Genomic DNA, 8,229 nt, shown 5'->3' with positions numbered 1-8,229 from the left:
TGTGAAGCTGAATACAACTAGAAGCAGAAACTATACAATTACCCCTGGGATAATAGCTCCAGCTCTTTTGTTTAGATTCAGTAAATTTGGATAACATCATCGTAATAATCTAGGTTTGAAGAAATGATGTCTCTTATCTGCAGTGTCACAGGTTGCAAATGGAGGATCTAAAATCTTATCACACTTCTGGCGGTTCTACCCACTGCCTTGCCCAACTGGGAGGACATGAAACATGAAAAGAATAAATAAATAACATCATGATTCTCAAAGTTCTCAATTCCTTAGGTCTCTTTGGAAAGCCAAGGGTTGAAAAACTCAAGGTGAGGATAACTGAACACAGTATGTCTTATAAATATTGAGGGTCTCCATGATATACTTTGGAAATGCCCTGCAGAACTAATAGAACAGAACATGTGAATATTTTGAGACAAATGGATCAGTTTCCACAAACACCTAGTGAGCTTGCTATGTGACCAGCACTGTGTTTGACACCTTAGGGGGTGTAAAGATGAGTAGGACACGCTCCTTGCCCACCAGAAGCTTGTGTCATGGAAGGGCAGTTGAGACCTTTGCCAGATCCCTTTAACTCTCTTGGACAAATTGCCAGCTGCATCATAATATACATTGTCCCTAAGTAAGAATACATACTTTTAACACATAATGAATGGAATAAGCTAATCATTGGCCATATGGTAGAAACCTGATACACTATTATAAGAGGAATTCAAGAGGAGGAAAAACAAATACTTATGGGCCAGGGACTTGATGGGCCTCATTTTATTTAATTCTCTCTGCAGTCTTCAAAATACGTATTAACGGCCCCATTCTACAGAGATAAAAACTGAGTCTTGGTGAGATTAAGGAACTTGCCTACATCACACAACCAGGAAGAGCAGGCTTGATTAGGAGCCCACCTTTCCATCTCTCCAGTACCCATGTGAGTTCCACTATACCCACTGCTTCTTATTGCTTTCAACATAATTATTCTCCCATTATTTCATCAGATCCTTGCTGCACTTCCCCAGTGCTTCTAAACAGGTCATTGAGACAATTTAGTTAAGCAATGAACATATTGATGAGAAAGTCATCTTCTTATGCACATTTTTTTTCATTGTTTTTTTTGTTTTGTTTTTTGTTTTGCTTATTTTAGATGAAACTTGTGAGATTTGAGTCTGAATTATTACAGGAGAGACAGAGCTTTTGTGTGCCCATGGGTTTTTTCCTCCATTGAGTCCCCCATTCTGTGACCCCCAAAAGTCATAGTTGACAATAATCATTTATTGTAATTGGGGAACTTACAATAATACCTGTTGAGTGATAACTATGGCGCTACATGGGTATTTTGATAATAAGTATTCTATAATAATCCCTATTTTTAACACTTCTGGGCCACCCATCTTCTCACTCATCCCAAGTGTGTTACAGAATCTGACAGCTCCCAGTCAGCCCATAGCAGTAGGAGGTTGCTAGAATATAGCACATATTCAATAGTTTGTTTTGTTTTGTTTTGTTTTTTGAGTGACAGTGCCACAAACTATGACAGTTACTTCTTTGGAGACTTAATCTTCATAGTATCCCCAGGGACTTAGCATCGTTTTTAGTTTCAGTTGAAGAAGTGAAGTTCAAGGAGATGCCAACAGTTAGCAAATGGTCGTTCTGGGATTCAACCTAAGAGTTGAAAGAGGTGTCCAGATCCAGAAAACCCAGGGGAACTGGTTGTCAATGGGCAAGCCCTGAAAAGATGGCGCAGGAGACGTTAGTTGAACATAAGTACATTTTTTGGTCCTTTATTGCCTCTGCCTGTGTAAATCTCTGAGCTCCTTTTCCAAAGGGGCAGGTACCTTTGGTAATGTGCCTCCCCATTGCTCTCCTCTTCCTTTCCCAGAGTCCTCTTCTTCCATCTGTCAGACGGCCCTTTATATTCTCAGAAGACGGCCTCCTATGAAGATTTCCAGGGACTTCTCTACTATGTCCTTGCAGCAGCTATTTAAATTTTCCTTTCCTTCCTTTCGTTCTTCCTGCATCTGCTATATGTGAGGCCCTCCAGGAGCTCATGGCCAAGTGGGAAGGACAGGTACCTAGACAATTCATTGTAATTTGATTTACAAAGGTGCATTCAGCCACACCTAATCACCTAATGGTTCCTAAAAATTTCACCTATTATTAGGAACCATTGAACATTGGCAGAATCTCTCATAATTACAGGATATAACCCCCAAACTATTGTTTTTGACATCCCTGATTGCATTCTGACTGGTCAGAAAAAGATGTGACTCTTTTTCTGCAGTTTTTCATGTATTACTTACTATTTTTTATTTTCCATAACAAATTACCTTGATGTGACATTTCAGGCTCCTGAGTATCTGCTGGTGGCGGTGGTACTGGATTACTCTTTAGAAAACTGCCATGAGGGGTTTAGCGGTGCTGTCATCCTTGTTGTTTTAATAAGGAAATTCAGAAGGAATAATGCCACATATAAATAGGCGTTTTTATTTACAGCTTTGCCTAATATTTAAGTGAAATGCCCAGCGCTCTAAGCAACATAAAAAGCATCTTTGGATTCCTGGAAGCAATGACATTTTCACTGATAGCATTTGGGCAATGCATCTGGCCTGTAATGGATTTGCAGTGTAGTGAAATACAGCTGGTGGGGAGATGGGGGAGTCAGCAACAAGCACATCTTTTCACTTTCCCTAGAAGCGATCTAAGCAGTGGGGCTTTGTTTCATTAGAAGCACAGCTCTGAGACCATGGATAAGAGCATTGAATGGGTATTGGTCAAATGATCTCCCTGACCTATTTTATCTCAATACTGAGGCTGCTTTACAGAGAAGCCAGAGCCTGCAGTGATATTTACTGAGCAAATTTTACCATCAGGGTATACCATACCAAGTGTATTAGTTCCTTTTAACACTGCATAAAGAATACCTGAGACTGGGTAATTTATAAAGGAAAGAGGTTTAATTGACTCACAGTTCTGCCTGCCCGAGGAGGCCTCAGGAAACTTACGATCATGGCAGAAGGCAAAGGGGAAGCAGACAGGCCCGTCTTACATGGCAGCAGGAGAGAGAGAGAGAGAGAGAGAGAGAGAGAGAGAGAGAGAGAAAGAAAGGGGGAAGCACCAGACACTTATCAAACAACCAGATCTTGTAGGAACTCACTATCAAGAGAACAGCAGGGGAGAAACCACCCCCATGATCCAATCACCTATTACCAAAGCCCTCCCTCAGCATGTGGGGATTACAGTTCAGATTACAATTGGAGATGAGATTCGGTGGGGACACAGCCAAATTGTATCACCAGGAGTCATTGGATAACATCCATTCCTCTTCTCCAGAGGAGGGAAGAAGAAATAAGAAAATGACCTGTCAGTGGAAATGTGGTTAGGTTATTTATAGCCAAAAGACGTGTTTTTGCCATTCTTTATCCCTGATTTCTGGAAACAGTCAATCTCTGAGCACCACAAGGCTCAGGGTCCAGGTTGGCCGATCAAGGTAAGAAGGCTGTTCTTCAGCTTCTTTAGCTGCCATGCAGCTGCTGTACCTAGTATGTTTTTTTCTTATCAGAAGAACTCATGATTAATGATATAATTCCTGGAAAGTTCTTAAAGCTTTGCAGAAGGAGCATACTTCAACGAATTACAACACAATCTCAGACTTTAAACATCCAAATTCTTTCAGTGTCTATGTTACTTCTCCTTTGGCATGGGCTCTTTTAAGATCTGTATAAACTCTTTTATAACATAACAATGCTGTCAGGTCATTTCAGGAAATTCATTCATTCATTCAACCAACATTTATTTAGCATCTGTTATATGCCAGACACTAACTATGTTAGCTATGGGGTCTATCAAGAGCTCTAATGTGATTCCTGGGCTCTGAAATTCTCCTTGTGGTAAGGTGTTTCGGCATAAAATGTTGCATTTATCCTCATAGCAATGTGGAGAAGTAGATATTTCTTGGCTCTACCTTACTGGTGTAGAAACAAAGACTTATGGAGGCCAAATGCTACGCCCAAGGACTTATATGTAAAACCTCCAAATTTAATTCTAGTTTTAATGCTCTATTCTCACTTTATATGAGCTTTAGTTATTAGATTTTAATCAAAATAGACCGACCAATGTAAATATGCAGACTAGACCCTTGGCATTTGTAGATTTAACTTTCCTGGCTTTGACTATTTGCTAGACTATTCTTGGGCACCATTAGCAGATGACCTTGAAGGGCCGTGACTTAAGAGTTTAATTTTCTGAGACATGATCTGAATCTCTGGCCCTAAGAGTCTGGGGAGTGGAGGCTGGTCCCTTACATTCAGAGTAGCTTACCATCGTCTGCATCTTCATGTGGCTCTGTTTCCACATACTCTCCTTTATTTTAACAGGGAAAATGCTTTAGTGGCCTGCCAATTATTAATAGTGTTTATAAATAGTGGAATTTCAGGAGAAAGTCTCAGGAATTGTCCCTTGTGAATGTCAATATATTAAAAATTGCTAACATGGAAATTAGCAAATTCAGCTCAGGGATTTAGAGATGGGATCTGATGCTCCCAGTGAGTTCTGTCTCCTTGGCCGTTTGCCAGCGTTTCTTTCACTGGCCCAGCTTCTGGCTAGGAATGGTGCCTAGGGCTCTGGTATGTGGTGCTTTTGAGGGGAACTTGAGCAATCATGCCCTATTGTGTAAGACCATCAAAGAGACAACCCAGGGCCCTGCAATCACCACAGCTCCCAGTGGTGCCACTTACTTCCAGGGTATTTCAGGGAATAGGTAGTCTTATGAGGTCTTAGAGATTTGCAATAGTTTTCTGCAATTACCTACCTATCATGAGATTAGTAGAATGAACAGGTCTTTCCCAGAGGGAGCTGCTGCATTCTCATCTGCTCAGCGTTTGGTCCCTGACCCTAGAAGCTTCATCAAACATCCCATTTCCATATAATGCCTCATCTGGAAGAATTTTGGTTGGAATAAAACACTCCAAATACTGGATTTTAAAAATCTCTTTTCATTTGCAAGAGGCATTAGGAAGATAAATCTCTCTATATCAGTTAGCAGCATGGAAAAAGGAAAAATGACGTTTATGGCATCCCCATTCCAGAATCATAGAGCACAGCATGGAATAGTGGATTTGGATCTGGGAAGCTATAACTAAAAACCAACACAATTACTATTTCCAAAAACTATGCCAATAAGTGGAGCTCATAGCCTTTATGATACAATAGTACCATATGCTCTGCCAAAAGGAGTAGATTTGGGGAAAAAATCTCACTTTTCACCATTAGTTACCAATGACTTTAAATATTAAGCTGAGAGTCTATGAAAATATCTTTACTGACCATACGCTAATTTTCTTGTAACTATGGGGTTTTATTTCATCGAACATGTAGACTTGACCCTTGATGGTTGCAAATTAAGATGGCACTTTGATTTATTTATCTTAAAACCATCCTCTTTGCCGTTCATTTCTATTACACATAAGAATTTGGAAGTGCTTTTTAGAGGTCAAGAGCAAGTCTGTGTCATCTCCTGGTGCAAATCACAAGCTGAAATAGCTTCTGTTCGGCTTCTTCTTTATCCAAGAGATGGAAAACCAGAGTCATGCTAGCCAGGATGACACTGAGGAGAAACAAAACAAACCCATCTTGGTTTTGTGTGACACCAGCCTCCTTGCCAGTACACTATAGCATTTCAGTGCTGGGTCTGAGTGTTATAAAAATTATTTAAGAGCAAATAAAAATGCTGCTTCTGCAAATGTGAATGCCTAAATGCTAATCAAAGCTTTGCTGCAATCCTGTGGAAATGCATAATGAGATTTCCCAGCTGTCAATCATTGTAATTCTGACAGCTGTAATGAGATCCTGGTTTAATGTGTATTTCGTAATAAGTTGGGCCTGGAGCAGGTGCTGTCCTCTTTAAAAGACAACTTACAGATTGTCAACTAGTTTCTTCCCATCTGGCAATGAGGAGACAGCCTCTAAAGTGGTCGAGCATGAGGGGGGGCCTCATGGACATCAGGGTCTATAAGGTTCTGAATTCCTTTCTTCTCTACCTCTACCCATTGTTAAGGAAAAGATGAGTTCCAGCTGTGACTGGTTTTAAAGAGTGACAGTTTAGTACAAGATTGTCTAATAAGGAAAGGCAACATGTTTGAACTTGGAAGGTTTACTCTAATTCCCATGGAAAGGTCTCCAATAATAGAAATTACTTGTCTGTTCTCGGTAACAGAAGAACATATTTATTGTCATCTCTTTTGAGATAATGAAATGCCATTTAAATTACCCTCTCTTCCTGGTATATATGAGAAGAAAGCAAACTCCCTAAGTTTCCTATCATTTTGCAGAGCCTGAAACCATATCTAGTAATCACTTCAAGCCTCACTAGGGAAGAACAGCAGGTAGGAAGCTGTTGGGGATTTATAGTGCCACTTACTTCTACAGGTAAAATCAGAGTCATAAAAAGCAAGAAGAAAGAGTTCTTTAGCCCTCCAGGGTAAGTAAGGGAATATACTTTAAAATTCTGATTTTTATTACTGTAGAAAAAATAATACACCTAGCCCGTAGCTGGAAGAGTGTTATAGCATCCTTTCTCCGAGGCTGTTATTCAATCGAGTCTCTGATTGTTGGCCTCCACTGAGCTCAGACAGATCTAGTGCTGTCTCTGCCTGCCTCAGTTTCTTCACCTTTGAAGTGGAGCAAGCAATATCAGCCAGCTTCTCACACTGCACGCTGGAGCCTTAGAAATAAAAGGTATCATCTTGGGGCTCTAAGGTTCTGTAACAATGACCAAGATTCACTCTGAGGGCAGAAAAATTAAAAACAAATGTCATGCTTTTTCTAGGCTTTTTACTACCAAAATTGGTCAAGGTGATTTTGTTTCCATGTTATCCATCCTCCTCCCTTCCTACTGAAGGCATCATATGGATTATCGAAGGTTGGTGGGAAGGAGGAAAAAGGAACACTTAATCAGTAATACCTGAGCTTTCTCAGCAAATCTAGCCATGACTCAGCAAGCAAGCCAAAGGCAAACATCACTGCATTACACCTGTTAGAGAAGAGGCCTGTCTGAGGCAGAGGGAAGGTCTGAGTGTGAGCCTCTGTGCAAACCATTCCAAATAAAGAGAGGTTTCTGACCCTTATCTCCCTCCCTTCCTTCCCTTCACAACTCTGGAAAAGAATAGCCCTCCTCGCAGTCTTGGAGTCGTTCCTCTTCCCCTTGCTACTAGCTCCTTTCCCTCCCAGCAAACATGCATGCCTCTCTCCTAACATATACGTGAAATTAGTTGTTGAAGCTTGTTGCCCCTTCAAGACAACCATATGCTGTCCTTCCTCTCACAATGCCAGCAATGTCAGGAAAAGCATGGATGATGTCAGGCTCAAATCTTCACGTTCTCTTTAGCTATGTGTCTCTGGGAACGTGATTTACCCTCTCTCCCCCCAGTTAAAATAGCAACAAAAGCAGTGATCACAATTCCTGCAAACATCATGAAGCTGAAATGAGGTCATGCATGTAGGTGCCCAGCAAGGGACACAGCCGAGGACCATGGAGGTCCCCGGGCATTCTCGTGTCACCGCCAAATCTGCTGTAGAGTGGCTGGGATCTGCCCGCTTACCTCTGTGGCTCTGCCCACACACCTCTGTGGCTCTGCCCACACTCCTGAGGGGCTTCCGCTTTTGCTGACCTCTAGTCCAGGTAACAAGGGTAAACACTGCCTCTCCCTAGAAATCTTGCCTGCACTGGTTTCCATGACACAGCATTGCCTTGGTGCAGTTTACAAAACAGCTCATAGAATTCCTCCTAACATCTAGAGTCAAAATAGATGGGGAGTGCTCTGCCTTCCGTGCAGGAATCTGTGCTTCCTCAGAGCTCCTGCAGCCTTGAGTGTGGATCCCTAGAGCTCTGAAAACCTTATCTCGAGGGCCATCCTGAGTAGCTTTTATTCAAATGCCCTGGGGGATGTGCTGTGCAAATCAGAAGCAAGTCCTGGCCTCATCCCTCCAGTTAGGGGGAGGGCACGGATTTGGTGAAGTTGTGCGTGTTACTTTGGAGGTGAGTGGGTCAGATGTGAGATGGGCAGAGGATGAGTTTGGTGGTCTCTGCTCATCCCCATTCATGTTCTTGGAGTCTGTTAACTCCCATAGAGTCCTACTCCATTATCCATGGGAGAAACTGAGGCACAAGAATCGAAAGGGTGGGATGGGTAGTCACACCAGGCTGGCAGCAGCACAGCTTGGTAAAAC

The 8,229-nt window shown here is 41.8% G+C and overlaps 1 long non-coding RNA gene across 1 annotated transcript; it reads right to left on the bottom strand.

Moving 5' to 3' along the window:
- Positions 1 to 1,135: 1,135 nt before the first annotated feature.
- Positions 1,136 to 7,838, bottom strand: LOC119471293. Its single transcript, XR_005200326.1, has 2 exons — positions 7,624 to 7,838; positions 1,136 to 1,733 (listed from the first exon to the last, which is right to left on the bottom strand). It is a non-coding gene; the product is annotated as an uncharacterized LOC119471293 (long non-coding RNA).
- Between the last annotated feature and the right edge of the window lie 391 nt (positions 7,839 to 8,229).

The sequence above is a fragment of the Cebus imitator genome, unplaced genomic scaffold (genome assembly GCF_001604975.1).
Source record: "Cebus imitator isolate Cc_AM_T3 unplaced genomic scaffold, Cebus_imitator-1.0 Scaffold55, whole genome shotgun sequence".
NCBI classification, from domain to species: Eukaryota; Metazoa; Chordata; class Mammalia; order Primates; family Cebidae; genus Cebus; species Cebus imitator.
The sequence above is the reverse complement of the archived record's forward strand: the minus strand, read 5'-3'. Positions and strand labels throughout refer to the sequence as shown.